Below are 17408 nucleotides of genomic sequence, written 5' to 3' on the forward strand. Positions count from 1 at the left end.
CAACACACAGAACTATTCCAACACCACAAAGATCTTTCTCATGTGATCTCTTTATAATCATCACAATCATCATGCCTGCCCCTCTCCCCACCACACACACCCTCCCAATCCTTGGCAGCCACTAATCTATTCTCCATCTCTATGTGTCATTTTGAGAGTGTTATGTAAGTTGATTCTTACAAGCTTGTGACCTTTCGAGATTGGCTTTTTTCACTTAGCACAATGCCCTTGAAATCCATACAAATTGTTGCATGTATGAATAGTTTATTCCTTTTTATTACTGCAATTATTTCATCCTATGAAATACCATAGTTTGTTAATTGTTCACCTATCGTAGGGCATGCTGGTTGTTTCCCTTTTGGGGGCGATTGTAACTAAAGCTGCTGCAAACACTCCTGTACAGGTTTCTGTGTGGACATAAGTGTTTCTTTCTCCGGGATAAATGCTCAGAAGTGTGATCGCTAGCTAATATGGTAAGTATATGTCAGTTTTTTTAAGAAACTGTCAAACTATTTTCCAGATCTGCTGTCCTATTTTACTTTCCCCAACAGCAATGCACGAGAGAGCCGGTTTCTACCATCTTTGCCAACATTTTTAATTTTAACTATTCTGATAGGTGTGTAGGGATAGCTCACCATGGTATTATTCATTTGCATTTTCCTAATGACTAGTGATGCTTTAATGTTGTTATTTGTTATCCACATATCCTCTTCAGTGAAATAGCTCTTCATGTCTTTTGCCCATTTTCTTATTGGATTGTTTTTTGTTACTGCTGAGTATTGAGACTTCATGAATTTTAGATGAGTCGTTTATCAGACATGTGGACTGCAAGTAATTCATCCCAATCCTTTCATTCCATTAACAAGATATTTTGGAGAGCAAAGTTTTTAATTTTGATGAGATCCAAATGTTCAATTTTTTCTTTTATGGATCATGTCTAAGATACGGTGTCATGTCTAAGAACTCTCTACCAAGTCTTAGGTCCTGAAGATTTATTTACTCCTTTGTTTTTTCCTAAAAGTTTTATAGTTTTATATTTAAGACTATGATCCATTTTGAGTTTTTATATAAGTGTGAAGTTTAGATCATAGGTTTGTTTTTGCCTGTGGATATCCCAATTTGTTGATAAAGACTATTCTTTCTCCATTGAATTGCTTTTGTACCTTTGCAAATACCAGCTGGTGGTATTTGTGGGGGTCTATTTCAGACTTCTCTATTTTTTTTCTATTGATCTACATACGCATCTCTCCGTAAATACCACCTTGTCATGATAACTGTGGCCACGTAATAAGCCTTGAAACTGAGTGGACTGATTCCTCTGTTATTTTTACTTTTGTACATTTTTAAGCCATCCTGGGATTTCAATAGGAATTGTGTTACTGAATATCACTTGGGGAAGATTGACCCCTTGATAATGTAGGGTCTCCCAATGTATGAACATAGTGTGTCTCTGCACTTATTTAGATCTGATTTGATTTCTTTCATTAGCATTTTGTAGTTTTAGCATATAAGGTCTGAGCACATGTAGATTTATACCTGTTTCACCTTGTTGAGCAAATGCATATACTATTATATTTTAAATTTCTGTTTACATGTACTTTCTTCTAGTATATAGACATTTAGTTGATTTTTATATGTTGAACTTATATTCTATGACCTTGATATACTCACTTATTTGTTCTAGAAGGTTTTTGGTTTGTTTGTTTTAAGATTCCTTGGGATTTATTTATTTTTATTTAGAGAGTCATGCCATCTGCAAATAGGGAGTTGTAGTTTTTCCTATTTCATTTTTCCTGCCTTATTGTGCTGGCTAAAACTTCCAGTATTATGTTGATTAGCAATGATGAGGTGGGGCTTCCTTGCTTTGTTCCTGATAGTAGAGGGAAAGCTTTCAGTCTTTTATCGTGAGTATGATGGTACTGACAGGTTTATTTTTCTTTGTCCATTTAAGGAAGTTCCCCACCTTCCTAGTTTTCTGAGAATTTTTATCATTAATGCATATTGAATTTTGTCAAGTGCTTTTCTGCATCAATTGATAGAATGATGTGATTTTTCTTCCTTAGCCTGTTAATGTGATAGATTATGTTGATTTTAAAATATTGAACTAGCCTTGTATCCAGGAATAAACACCAGTATATCATGGCATATTATCCTGTGCTGACATAGTGCTAAAATCTATTTGCTAATATTTTGTTAAGGGCTGTTGATTTATATTCATAAGAGATATTAGACTGTAGTTTTCTTTTTCTTTATTGCTTTTTGTTGTATTGTCTTTGTCTGGTTTTGATATCAGGATAATATGCTAATATTAATGACAATAGAAGGTGTTTCTGCCTCTTCTATTTTAAGGAAGAGAATGTGTTAATTTTGGTGTTAATTTTTCTTTAAATATTTGGTAGAATTCTACAGTGAAATAACCTGAGCTTGGAGGTTTCTTTTTCTGGAGTTTTAAACTTACACATCTAATTTCCTTATAGTCCTTACTAGTTTCCTTAATAGTCCTTTTCTTTTCCCAGACTGTATTCACTGCATTCCAAACATTTGGTATGCTGTATTTTCATTCAGTTCAATATATTTTTAAATTTTTATTGAGATTTCCTCTTTAACTCATGGATTATTTAGAAGTGTGTTATTTAGTTTCTAAGTGTTTATTTTCCCATTATCTTTCTGCCCATGACTTCTGGTTTGATTTTTATTATGGTCAGAGAATATACTCTGTCTAATTTAATTCTTTAAAATTCTTTAAGGTTTGTTTTATGGCCCAGGATATGCTCTATTCTGGTACACGTTCTTGATTGTTTGAAGAGCGCTGCTCTTATTGGGTGAAGCGTTCCATGTATCTCAATTAGCTTCTGCTGAACAATAGTGAGCTTGACTTCTTTAGTATCTTTGCTGATTTTCTGTCTAGTTGTTCAAGCAATTGCTGAGAGAGGAGTGGTGAAGTCCCCCTGTAATTGAGGATTTGTCCGTTTTTCCTTTCAGATGTAACAATTTTTGCTTCACATACTTTGCAGCTCTGTTGTTTTGTTTATACTTTAAATTGCTATGACTTCCTGGTGAATTAACACTTTTATTGTTATCTAATGTTCCTCTCTGTCCCTAGTAATTTTGTTTGCTTTGAAGTATAGTTTTAATAATGTTCACATAGCCATTTCTACTCTCTTCTGATTAATGCTTACATGGTATATCTTTTCCGTCCTCTTACTTTCCACTTACCTATAGCAATACGTTGGACGTGGGCTTCATGTAGACAGCATAGAGTTGGATCGTCTCTCTCTGTTCTTTAATTCACTCTGCTAACCTTGTTTTCTTAATTGGTGTATTTAGACCACTGTCATTAAATGTAATTATTGATATATTATGATTAAGTTTGCCATTTTATTTTATTTTATATTTATTCTCTGTTTTTCATTTCTCTGTTTTCTTTTTCATATGTTCATGTGAACTAGTTGAGCATTTTTTAAAAATTCCATTTTGATTTATCCATCATGTTTGGGAGTCCCTCTTTTCATATAGCATTTTTAGTGGTTGCTCTAAGTATTGCATCAAATGTAAATAACCTCACAGTCTACTGGTATTAGCAGTTTACTAGTTCAAGTAAAGTGTTGAAATTATCCCTCCCTCAATATCCCTTTACTTTCCTCTACTCAAAATATAGTTTCCTAAGTGTTTACTGTATATGCATTTAGAACCTCATCAGGTAGTGTTATAATTTTTGCCTCAATAGTCAAACATTATTTAGAAAATACAAGAAGGGAAATTGATTGTACTTACCCACATTTTAATTATTTCTATTGTCTTCTTGTCCTTCCTGGTCTTCCAAGATTCCTTCTTTTATCACTTTATTTCTGTTTAGATAACTCTCCAGCTATTCTTTTAGAGCAGGTCTGATAATGACAAATTATCTTAGTTTTCCTTCATCAAGCAATACCTTGTTTCCCCTTTACATTCCTGAAGGATAATTTTGCTGGATATAGAATTCTGAGTTGACAGTTCTTTTTTAAAAAATGTATTTTATTGATTATGCTACTACATTTGTCCAGTTTTTCCCCCTTTCTCCCCTTCCACCTGTATTCCCCATTCCCTCCAGCAATCCCCCTCGCCCCCACAGTTCATGTCCATGGGTCATGCATCTAAGTTCTTTGGCTACTCCATTTCCTATACTGTTCTTAACATACTCCTGTCTCTTTTGTACCTACCATTTATGCTTCTTAATCCCTGCACCTTTTCCCCAAGTCTCCTCCTTCCCCTTCCCAACTAAAACCCTCCAACTGATCTCCATATCTATGATTCTGTTTCTGTTCTGCTTGTTTGCTTAGTTTGTTTTTTAGATTCAATTGTTGATAGTTGTGAATTTATCGCCATTTTAATAGTTTCAATTGTCTTATTTTTCTTAAGTAAGTCCCTTTACATTTCATACAATAGTAGCTTCGTAATGATGAACTCCTTAAGCCTTACCTTGTCTGGGAAGCACTTTATCTGCCCTTTTATTCTAAATGATAACTTTGCTGGATAGAGTAATCTAGGTGGTAGGCCCTTGCCTTTCATCATTTTGAATACTTCCTGCCAGTCCCTTCTACCCTGCAGAAGTTTTTTTTGAGAAATCAGCTGACAGTCTTATGGGAACTTCTTTGTAAGTAACTATCTACTTTTCTCTTGCTGCTTTTAAGATTCTCTATCTTTAACCTTTGGCTGTGTCTTGGTGTGGTCCTCTTTGGGTCAATCTTGTTTGGGAGACTCTGTGTTTCCTGGACTTGTATGTCTTCACCAAATTAGGGAAGTTATCTTTCATTATTTTTTCAAATAAGTTTGCAATTTCTTGCTCTTTCTCTTCTCCTTCTGGCATGCCTATGATTCAAATGTTGGTACGTTTGAAGATGTCCCAGAGGCTCCTTAGCCTATCCTTGAGGATTCTTTTTTTTGGATTCTTTTTTCTTCTTGTTCTAATTGAATGTTTTTTTCTTCCTTATGTACCAAATCATTTATTTGATTCTCAGCTTCATTCACTCTACTGTTGATTCCCTGTAAAATTTTCTTTATTTTGCTTAATGCAACCTTCTTTTGTGCCTGGATATTTTTTATGCTGTTGAAGTACCCTATGATTTCCTTGAGCATCCTAATAACTAGTGTTTTGAACTCTGCACCAGATGGATTGCTTATCTCCATTTTATTTAGTTCTTTTTCTGGAGTTTTGTTCTCTTTTTACATTTGGGCATATTTTTTGTCTCCTCATTTTGGCAACCTCCCTGTGTTTGTTTCTGTATTAGGTAGAGCTGCTTTGACTACCTGTATCAGTAGCATTGCCTATTGTAGAAAAGCACACTGGTAATTTGGATGGGGTGGAGCCATCACCTGGGAGGGGTAACCTGTGTGAACCAGGGTGGTGGAATCTCTGATATGGTGTCATCACTCTGTGGATCTTTGTGGGGTAGGACTCAGAGAAGGGACAGGACTACTGCCTGGCATCTAGAGTTTTGTCTGGGAGGAAGCTGTCTCCTGGCACTCGCCCTGATGCCAGACACTTCAGTTTCTTCCCACTGATTCCCTTCCAGTTGTTTCTCTGGTGCTGAAGCCCAGAGGGAGTGAATCTGTATGAGTCCTAAGTCTGTTATGTGCCCTTTAAGGGGAGCCTCTTGAGAATCTCACAGTTTCTTCTGCTACTCCAACACCCACTGGTTTTTACAGCCAGAACTTGAGGGGACTTATCTTCCTGGTGCTGGAACCCTGGACTGGGTGGTCTAGTGTGAGACTGGGATGCCTCACTCCCGAGGTATCCCTCCAAATTTTTATCCACCACTGTGGGTGTGGGACCACCCATTGCATTTTTCTGTACCTCCCCTCATCTCTGCACTTCTCTGTGTCTCCATGTGCCTCTCTGCACGTCTCTGCATCTCTACCCTTCCTAGCCATCTGGATGAATGTGGCTTCTTTCATTCGTTGTTGTCAGACTTCCATCCAGCTCAATTTTCTCATGATTCTGGGTGATACTTGTTTTGTAGTCTAGCTGCAATTTTTGCTGTGGTTGTGCGAGGAGGCGAGCCATGTTCACCTATGCCTCTATCTTGACTCGACAGTTCTTTTCTTTCATGACTTGAAAATGTGCTACTTTCTTCCAGCCTCCATGGTTTCTGATGAGAAGTCCCCTGTCATTCTAGTTGTTTTTTTTTCTCCTATAAATAAGGTTTTGCTTCTTTCATGCCACTTAGAAGATTTTTTTTCTTTCATTAGCCTTCAAAAGTTGACCTAGACAGATAGTCGCTGACTTATGACAGTTCGACCTATGATTTTTCAACTTTATGATGGTGGAAAGCAATATGCATTCAATGCAGCCTGCACTTTGAATTTCTATCTTTTTGTGGGCTAGCAATGTGGTACAATACTCTCTCATGATGCTGGGCAGGGGCAGTAGGCTGCAGCTCTCTGTCAGCCATGAAGTCATGAGGGTAAACAACTGATAGTCTACAGTGTCCTGTGTTGCCAAGGTTTTTCGGATACTGTATTTTCACATCCCATCATGTCTATAAAACGCCCATTTATGTGTCCTGTTTCTGGTAAGAAGAGGAAGGCAATTACTCTTCAGATAAAATTAAAGATAATTGCTCATCTGTAGTCTAATGGTGTTCTGAGCATATTTAAGATAGGCCAGGCTAAGCTATGTTTTGGAGGTTAGGTGTATTAAATGCATTTTTGACTTACGATATTTTCAACTTACAATCAGTTTCCTAGGATGTAACTCTGTCATAAGTCGAGGAGCATCTGTAATATGCCTTAGTGTGGATTTTATTTTATTATTATTTTTTTGCTTATTCACTTGTTCACTTAGCTTTATGAATCTGTTGATTGATTCCTTTTGACAAATTTGAGAAATTTTCAGTCATTATTTTAAAAATACTTTTTCAGCCCTACCTTTTTCTCCTCTCTGTCCTGGTCTTGAGGACATAAATATTTTGTTATCATCCTACAGGTCCCTGAGGTTCAGCTTATTTAAAAAAAAATCTATATCTATCTTCCAGATTGGATAATTTCTATTATTATCTTAAAGTTTATTGATTCTTTCTTTTGTCCTATTCATTCTGCTGTTGAGGTCATCCATTTAATTTTTTTTATTTTGGTTATTGTATTTCCCAGTTCTATAATTTCCTTTTGGTTCTTTTTTATGTCTTTGTCTTCTCTGACAAGACTTAAAAAAATTGTTTAAAAATGTTTGTAATTGCTCATTGAAACATTTTTATGATGGTTAATTTAAAATATGTGACAATTTTAACAGTTTTGTTATCTCAGTGTTGATGTCTATTGATTGATTTTCTAATTCAGGTTGAGGAGATTTTTCTGATTCTTTTAATGAAGAGTGATTTACAGTTGAAACTTGGACATTTTGAGAGTTAGGTTGAGACTCTGGATCTTACCTAGATCTCTGTGTTAGCAGGCCTCCCTGACACAAACTGGGGATGTAGGGTTGGAGGAGTGGGAGGAAGATGCTGCCTTGTTGCTGCCTGTTGGGTATAGAAATCCATGCCTCTGTTGACACCTGGTGGGGAGGGTTTCCTCACAACTGCTGAGAAGAGGCGTTAGTGGTATTGGCTCCCCACTAGGCCTCTGCTGACATCACCCTGGCTGGAAGAAGCATGAGTGCTTCATTATTGCTCCTCACATGGCCTCTATTGACATTATGGAGGTGAGTGTGACCTCATTACTGCTGAGTGGTAGTGAAAGTAGTCCTCTCTCACCACTGAGCTCTCTCTGACACCACTCTAATGAGGAAGGAAGACACGCTTTATGAATTCCGTGTGGAGTGGAAGTCTGGACTCCTCATGTGGCTTCTGCAGACACCATGGTGGGGGCTTCCTTATTGCCTTGTGGGGATGAAAGTCCCGTCCTCCTACTTTCCTTCTCTGACCTTCTCTGACACCACTCAGGTAGGGCTGTTGCAGTGCCTGCAAAGGAGGAAGTCTAGGCTCCCACTTGTATTTGTTGGTAGGGGTGGAGATGGAACCCCATTTTTCTCTGTGCTGTTTGGCTGGAGTAAAGCCACTACTGTCTAGGCATTTTCTGTCTGGCTAGGCTGCCCCTTCTCTTCTCCTTTGTCTAAAGAGAGCCAGCTTTTGCTGAGGCCCTTTTTGATCTGTGTTTGCTGGCATTTTTGGATTGCCAGCTTCTCCAGCACCTCACCTGGGATGTTTGAGGCAAGAAGAAAACCCAGAGAACTCACTGCTATATTCCAGGTGTCAAGTCCCCTAGCTGGTTTGCTTACTTCCCTTCACCCTCTTTTCAGTGTTATTATGTTGATTTATTTTTTTGCACAATGTCTAGATATTTATTTTATACTTGGATGAATAAGGAAAACTACTTGTAATCCATCTTTCTGGAAATAGAAGATCCAAGGTTTTCTGAAAGCAGCATAGGTGATTCTAAAAAAGTACAGGCAGAGTTGAGAATCACTTAGCTATGCCTACCTACTTAACACTGCAGATCTGGAGAGGCCCCAGTCTCTATTTTGTTAGGTTGGAAACCACTCTTTCAATGATTTTATCATCACTTGATTTCTCTTGCCCAACAGTGAAAATACTTTGAGGTGGGGAACAGTACCTTCTTATTCTTTGGAAGGCAGGGGAGCCTGGTGGCATGGAAAAGATGTTTGGAAGCAAAATACCTGTATTATGATGAGATCTTGGGCAAGGTTCTTATCTTTTTAAAGGTCAATAAAAATTAATACATGGTGTTTTCAAGAGTAAGTATGCTATATGTAAAAGATACACCAGAGAGCAAGAGTAACACATAATATATATTTAAGTATTTTTTCTTTCTTCCTATGGCCCTGATCAGTATAGCACTTTTATGAGGTCTGTCTGGAAAAAGTCCAGCCATTGTTAATATGACAAGAACAGTGTACACGACATTGATGTAACCTGGCAGCCAAGGAGGGTAGACTGGAATGCGTGTGCATGAACAATGATGACTTCATTGTACTAGTCAGTGGGGGCAGTAGTAGATGCCATTGAGTGAGCATGTGTACTGTGTGGTCACAGCATTCCAAGTGGCTGAGTGAGCAGAGCAAGGAGTCTGCATCGAATTTTGCATGAAGCTTGACCATTCCTCTGAGGAAACTATTTGGATGATTCAGAAGGCTGCAGCTATGGACAAAGGGTGATTGGCAGCTTCATCACTACAATACACCTGCTCATATATCATATCTGCAGAGATTTTTGGCAAAACATCAAGTCCTCCAGGTGACTCTGCCCTCTATAGCCCAGAGTTGGTGCCCTGTGACTTCTGTCTTTTCCCAAAACTAAGATCACCCTTGAAAGGGAAGAGATTTCAGACCGTTGATGAGATTCAGGAAAATACAATGGGACAGTTGATGACAATTGGGAGAACTGTGTGAGGTCCCAGGGTGTCTACTTTGAAGAAAACTGAGGTGTTGTTGTCTTATGTACAATGTTTCTTGTATCTTTTATCTTCTTCAATAAATATCTCTATTTTTCATATTACATGGCTGGATGCCTTCTGGACAGACTTTGCATAGTGATTATGGAAGTGAATACTTGGATTGGGTGTTTGGAAGTCTCTGAACTTTAGGCTCAATAATAGCCAGATAAATAGTTTGAGGGAAAATATACTTGTAAAAATAGAAATTTTTTTCTATTTACTGATAGAAAAAATGTACTGATTTTAGAAAGGGGGGGAGAGAGAGAGAGAGAGAGTGACAGACAGATATCAGTTTGTTTTCCATTTGTTTATGCACTCATTGGCTGGTTCTTGTATGTGCCATGACCCCCATCGAACCCATAACCTTGGTGTATTGGTATGATGCTCTAACCCAGCCAGGGCAGAAATTTGGATTTTTATAATTAATCCAAGGCAGAAGACACGTTGGGGTAGAGGTATAAGGCAACAAAGAAAGATTGTTGACAGTGCAAAGGAGAGGTGAAAACAAATGTGGTGTGAAAAAGGGAAGGAAGTAAAGCCATAAGGAATTGAAGGAACGGGAGAAAATATTCTTCCCATTTCTCTCTACCTTTCTCTCACTTTTGAAAGTTCCTTTACCGATTCTTTAAATATTGATGCAATCTGGGTTCTGCCCTTCTCTTCTCATATGCACTCATTCTGTATGATCTTACTCAATGGAAAGTAGTATGAAAAAGTGAACAGATTCCAAATCTATGTCGTCATCTTAAATGTATCCCTTACACTCCAGACTCGTGTATTGTTTGTCTAATTATCACTGGATGTTTCTGTTTGGATTTGTTACAGGCTTTTCAATCTTAACGTTTCAAAATTCCCCTCTCACCTGTGTTCTCCATCTCATTAAAGGGCACCACCATTAATTCTGATACTCAGTCCAGGAATTCTGGCCTCATCTCTTGATCTTCTCTATTACACATTCAAGCAACAACTCACTCCTGTTGATTTTTCCTTCAGGAATCCCTGGAATAGAATACTGAGAATAGAGCACTAAGGTAAGTTGTGTTGGAAGAACGCCAAAGTATGTCAACAAGGAGGTAAATACCTCCCCAGTTCTGAAGCTAATATCTTCTAGGACTATCATATACCTTGTGAAGAACTGATGGAATTCTGTTAGTATCATTCTTAGTGTCTAGATTAGTCATTGCCAGTATTTGAATTTTCAGTTTCGTGTCCTTTTTAGAACTTCATGTCCTTTTATACAGTCTCTATTTTTGTTTTCTGTCTTTCTTTCACCATTATGGTAATTGCTGCTACAAATTGAGTTGTTCTTTTTCTCCCATCACTCACTAGATTAATTAGGACGGATTAGTTTATGTTGAAGTAAAATCTTAGTTGGTTAAAGAAACAAAGGTTTATTTCTTGCTTCTGCTACATGTCCATCATGAGTTAGCTAAAGATGCTGCTGCCCATGTCTTCTTTTGGGTTTGAGTAAGGCTGACGGAGCCCCTACATCTGGCCAGTTGTCGTTTGCTGTGGCACAGGAAGGCAGGAAGCAGGGAATATCCCAAATTGGCTCTGAAATGCTTCTGCTTGGCAGTGATGTACATCAGTTGAGCTCATCTTCCAACAACCAATGCTTGTCACATTGCCATACCCGACTTCAGGTAGGTCAGAGGGTGTAGTTCTGCCTTATGCCGTGAAGGTGGAAAACTGGAATAGCTGGTGAACATCTCTGATGATTGCAAGACTCATTCACGGCTCTTCTGCTGGCAATCCTCCCTCCCTCCTTCCCTCCCTTCATCCCTCCCTGCCTTCCTTCCCTTGGCCTTGAAAATTTGATTTGCTAATCTTTGCATGGTAACTGTAGAGCTAGTGGTTTCAAGTGTGGCTGATTGACAGCAGTGATACAATGTAGACTAGACAATAGAATCAGGGGCCTAAAAAGACTGCAGGCAAGTTTAAATATCAGTAAACACCAAAAGTGCATCTCTTAGCATTTATCCCAGAGCTCTAGGGTGCTGAAGCTCACTGTTACCAGTTGCATGAATTACCATGGCAATTGATGGATATAAACATTCAATATATATTTTTTTCCCTGTAGTGTTCTAAAATTTTTGGTTCTGAGAAATACCTTGTGCTCCCTCTTTCTGTCTCATTCTCTCTGTCTCTCTCTGTTTTTTGTTTTCAATTAAATATAGGCAACAAGGAAGCATTCTCTCTTTAATTTAAAAGCTTCCTAGCAGGTTTAACTTGAAAAATATCTGACTATTGACTTCTGACAAAGCATAGGTATACAGTCCATCCACTTATAGGAATTTATACCAAACCAAATTTCTTTCACGTCTCCTTATGAGTATGTTCACACTCACTCCTAGGACGATATGTCCAGAAGCAAGAGAGTGTATCACAGCCGATGGCCAGTTTTACACTGTAATGAAGAAAACCCGTCAGATGTGACCGGGGGCTACTGGTCTCATGATGGACCACTTGCTACCGTTAGACCAATGCTAAGAGTAAAGCAGAATGATAGGAAATGTAACCTATTGTCCATGTTAATGATAAGTAAATATATATGTAGGTATACATATATATGTGTGTGTGTGTGTGTATCCACACGCATAAAATATAACATATGTAAATAAAAACATACATTGGCCACCCTGCCGCGGGCCCCCACACCCACACACCACGGCCGCATGCTCTCATTCGCTGTGACCAGCTCTGCCTCACATTCACGTCCCTTAGAGTCCGTGGGCTTGGGCGAAGTAGAAAGTTATCCGAAAGCCATGCATTTAAAAAAAGAAATAGCTTTCGAATTATCTGAAACAAAGCCAAGTATTACTTTAAAAAAGCTACCTGCTTTCAATTAAGCAGGAAATTATCTAAGAAGCCACTTAATTTGCTTTGGTCTGTAGTCCCACAACTGCTTTATGCTGAGTGGAGCATGAAATTAAATATGTAACAACTACCCTAATGGCTATGTTTGAGAGTGCCAGCACTTTAGAGCCCCAGCTATTGTGAGGGGTAGCAAATACACAAACACACAAATTAAAGAATATGGCTGCACTGAGTTTCAGAAAAACAAAATGTTAATGTCCTCTATGTATTTGTATATATAGCTATTATGTTACATATATTTTAAAACTTAAGTTTTTAAAAATATTTGCTATTAATTTATACATACAGGAAGTATATGCATGCGCGTACGGAGAAATCTCTCAGACTTACAATACAAGTCACTTCCCTACCCCTTTTCCCTTTGCTTCCTTGACCATGGAAATTCTTACACTATTTTTTTGGGTCCAACTGTAAAGTAAATTATGGAAGGATCTATTAAAGGAGAAGGTCATAGTGAATTTTTACCATTTGTTGAATAAATGCTAATACTAATCCCTTGTGTGAGGCATTTGTCTTTGTTAAGAGCCAAGAATACATGCTGTTTGCCGGGGAGAAAGTGTTTATGTAGACATATAAGGGCACTAGTTTCTGCAGGAAATTTTAGAAGCATTACTAAAATGACACTTCAATCAGTACTTAATGTTGTAAATGCTGGCTTGTTCTCAAAGCCTCGTATTTATTTAAACATTTTTTACAATTTTGAAACTATTTTTATACTAGATAAATCTTTTCAAATACTAATCATATTACAACTAAACATTAAAAAAATCTCTGTATAAATGCAGATAAAAGAATCTCTTATCTGCATTTTTTTATAGTTTGTATTCCAAACCGATCCTTTTCTTTCTTTTCCTCTCTTTTCTCCCTCCTCCCTCCCTCCCTCCTTCCCTCCCTCCCTCTTTTCCTTCCTTCCTTCCTTCTTTCCTTCCTTCCTTCCTTCCTTCCTTCCTTCCTTCCTTCCTTCCTTCCTTCCTTCCTTCCTTCCTTTTTTAAACTAGGTTATACATTCTGCTAGGTTTACCAGGAAGTTTTGACAAACAAACAGAAGAATTTGCCTGGATATCTTTTTCCCCTTGTGTGTAAAGTAGGACAAGGTTGAACTGAGATAGCTTGCAAGGTTCCAAAGTTACTCTGACACTCATTAATTTTATGCTACAGATGCTTAATATTCTAGTTTCTACCATTGAATCTAATGATACTTGATGATATTATTAAAAATATTTCCAGTCTTATAAAATTATTATCTACAAAAATTCTCTCCGAGAAGCTACAAAAAAGACGTCATAGCAGTTTATGGGGCTTTGGGTAGTTTTCTGAGGCAAATAGTTCCCTCTGTCTGCATTCATTCTTTAGCTTTTCTTGATCGGAGAAAGAACATAGAACTTAATCACATAGAATCCTTGTGCCCAAATCCATGTGACCTGGAGAGACCTGCTTAACCTCTCTGAGTCAGGTTCTTACAAACTGCAACATCGTTTTTGTGTTCAGTGGGAATAATGATTGCAGTGTATAAGGATAGTGAGGATTGCTTGGGATAAGAAAAGCATCCCTTAGAGAGACTGATGCATAGTAGGGCCTCGTTATCATGATTTAAGTGGCTTCAATTAATTGATGGATCATTTCAGCTTTCTTTTCTAGCTTCTGTCTGGCTGTGGCAGATATGTGGCAAGCACTCCATGTCTGCTATTTTATTTAATCCTCCTAACAGCCTGTGAGATAGGTTTCATTATTAGCCCATTTTCCAGCTGAGAAATCGGAACACAGAGACTGATAGTAGCTTACTCACCATTTCAGGAAGCAACAGGTAAGGGTGTCATTTTGAGTTCAAGAGGACTTTTTGCCTGAAACTCGGCTAAAACTTTGCTCTACTAGTAGGATGTGCATGCATTACTGTCAGCCTGCAAAACATTTATCCACTCCTACTGTCTGTCTTTTGGCATGAAATGTTAGTGACTGAGTGAAGGCTAATGGTAGGTCTAACACTACTCTTTGGCGCTTGAAGTAGACAGACTTGGAATTTGTTTGCACAATAGCCAAGTCTTTGCTACAATAAAGGCCCTATAAAACAGTCCGATTGTGTTTATTAGACAAGCACTGAAATACAAATTTAAAGATAAAAATAAGTGCCTTTCCATAGCTGGGATGTGATTTGTTTGTACACAAGAGGGTTTAATTTTGCAGTTAACGAGTGGGGCTTTATGCATGTGATATCCACTGGTGTTAATGAGTAATGTGTGCGGTGTAGCAGATAGCTGTGCTAAGCACACGGTGCTCCTTGGCTCAAAGCACATCCATGTCTAATAATTTGTACGTGTGATATCACACCTATGAAATCAGGAAAATGAATTAATTACACTGATGAATATTTGATAGAGCAATGATTTCAAGAGTTAACCAATTCTTTAGGAAACGCTTGGGTATAATATTTTACTAGAAAGTAATGGGGGAATATTTTTAAAACCTCAACTTAGAGGAAAAGATATTTAATTGAAAGGAGTGAATTTGAAAACAGAACCTAAGAACACATTCGGAAACTTAAACTTCACAAGTCAAAATTGTTCAGTTTAGGTCAGAGCAGAGATGTCATTTGATCTTAGGGATGTGGGACTAGGCTTACCTATCCAAACATTCATTCCTGAGAGCCTGACATGGCCCCAGGAAATATAGTTTCTTGTTGTTTCTTTTCATGGGAAGTTGTAGGAAAAATGTAATTAGACAGTGAAAAAAATTTTGGTTTCAGGGAGCAGTAACCAGCTCCTAGCTGATAAAATGTACCATGTTTTCTAAATAAATTACCCAAATCTTAGGGTGATTCTACCTACACGGTATGCCTCTGACTAAGGGTTGCAGGAGATCAAATACATTTACTCTCTAGTCATTCCCAGTTCCTCGTGGCCGCCACGCCAAGAAGAAAGAACAGAACCACCAAGCTATGTTCTTGTGGGATTTGTGTGTTTTCTTCCTCCCCTTATTTCATATTGGGTCCTCTCTCTCTCTCTCTCTCTCTCTCTCTCACACACACACACACACACACACACACACACACACTTTTTTTCTCCCAACTTAAGGAGGTATGTAGGGTGATCAACAGCAGGTGTTATTGGGTATTCTATACACATTTTTTATATGTATGCTTGTATCAAAAAGCAAACAACTTGAATGGGAGGAAAGGAGAAAATACAATTAGTCAAACTCTGCATTTCCAGAAGACAATTATAAGAGTAGTGCCATCTTCTCAATGTTATTTGAATTTACTCCCAGCATCTGAATGCTGGCCTTTCCCTACTTAGCAAACTGTAAGAATACAGTGAATGAGCTAAGGGTCATGAAAGGGGATTCTTTAGGGAAGTCACAAAATCAGAACATTACTGCAGGAAAAATGAGAACGGTCACCAGGAGATTTTTCCTATCTAACATTCTATGGTGAGACAAACCCACATTTAATTATCTGTTTTCTATATTTTGGTCTGTATATGACTCAGTTTTGCTTTTTTGTAAAATGGGTGCAAGGACATCTGTCCCTTTGCAATTGAAAAGAATGTTCTATAAGATGAAATAAATATTGTAATATTTAAGAGAATAGTATTTTTAACAAAGGCATGCACTATGAAATATCACTAGTCAATGCTGTTAAAGTGATTGTACAAGTCATAAAAAGAATATCTTGTTCAAAAGGCTGTATGAGTAAATGTTGGTCTAGAGGACTCAGCTGTTTCTCTAATCACACTCGCTATTAGGGGCCTCGTCAGCCCCAAGAAATATATCTTGAGTTAAATGGAAGAATTAATGAGTAAATGAAGGACTATTTCAATTTTTACTTTAGCATGAAATAATTGAAGGCCGTGGAAAAGGGATGGCAAATATAGGGTGGGGCAAATGTAGGTTTACAGTTGTGAGTACGTGACAGACAGAATCAATCAACCTTCCTTCCTCCCTCCCTCCCTTCCTTCCATTTTTATCCTCACCAGAGGACATTTTTTTTCATTGCTTTAGTGGAAGAGGAAGGAAGAGAGAAAGAGAGGAACATCAATGTGAGAGAGCAACATCTACTGGCTGCCTCTCATACTTGCCCTGGACAGGGAATGAACCCACAACCTGGGTATGTGCTCTGACTGGGAATCGTACCTGCAACCTTTCCATCTACGGGACAACACTCAACCAAATGAGCTGTACCAGCCAGGTTTACAACTATAAACCCACTTTTGTGACACCCTGTATATAGGTATATGGTATGCATAACCCTTGTCTCTCCTCTCTTACTAGTTGATTTTTCTGTCCTGCTGAGACTGAAGGTAACCTCAGAATTTTTCTCAATATAGGACCCAAGATATCCCCATCAATTAACTAAAATTCCATTTTAAAGAAATATCAGTATTGAAGAAATTCATGTATTAAAGAAAGTATACAAGAAAGTATTTGCAATCTTGAAATATTTAGAACAATTTATGATCAAAAGGGCAGGGTTAATTATGGGGATGACATTTACACAGGGCCTTTTAACCCTGAGTGATTGTGGGTACTTACGCTTAAACTTACCAGGACATGGAAGAGTCCAAAGATAGAGGTTTTCCTAAAAGAGATGCCATTCTCGTCCTGTAACACTGCAGTGTGTAATCTAGTGTGGGAGGGAGGAGAAGGCAGATCTGTAAGAAGAGGATTAAACATAGACATTGTCTGTAATTTACATAGCAGCATTATTGCTAATGTTGTAGATAGAAAGGGAAAGAACGAGGAAGGAAGGAAAAGGAATATCTTCTGACTTTGCCAGGCTGTACGAGAGTTCAGAGCAGGGCTGGGCTTGAACTAAAGATCTCCTGATTTCAAGTTATTCAGTTAATTTTATTGATTTACTCATCAAAAATAGGAGTTTACATATAATTTGTGAAATTAGTATTAGACATGCAATGATGGATAAGATGAGGTCCCTGTCCTCAAGGGCACTCCAGTCTAATGAGGAAAGTGGAAAGTAAACAGATAATCACAATTCAATGTGGACTTGCTGCAGTTGTTCAGGTATCCAGTAAATGCACTGAACGACAGTACCTGTCTCTCTTAAACACCAGTGAACTACGGTTTCATGTTTAACTACGCATTTTAATTTAGAA

Source organism: Desmodus rotundus, chromosome 3 (assembly GCF_022682495.2).
Source record: "Desmodus rotundus isolate HL8 chromosome 3, HLdesRot8A.1, whole genome shotgun sequence".
In the NCBI taxonomy this organism is placed as follows: domain Eukaryota; kingdom Metazoa; phylum Chordata; class Mammalia; order Chiroptera; family Phyllostomidae; genus Desmodus; species Desmodus rotundus.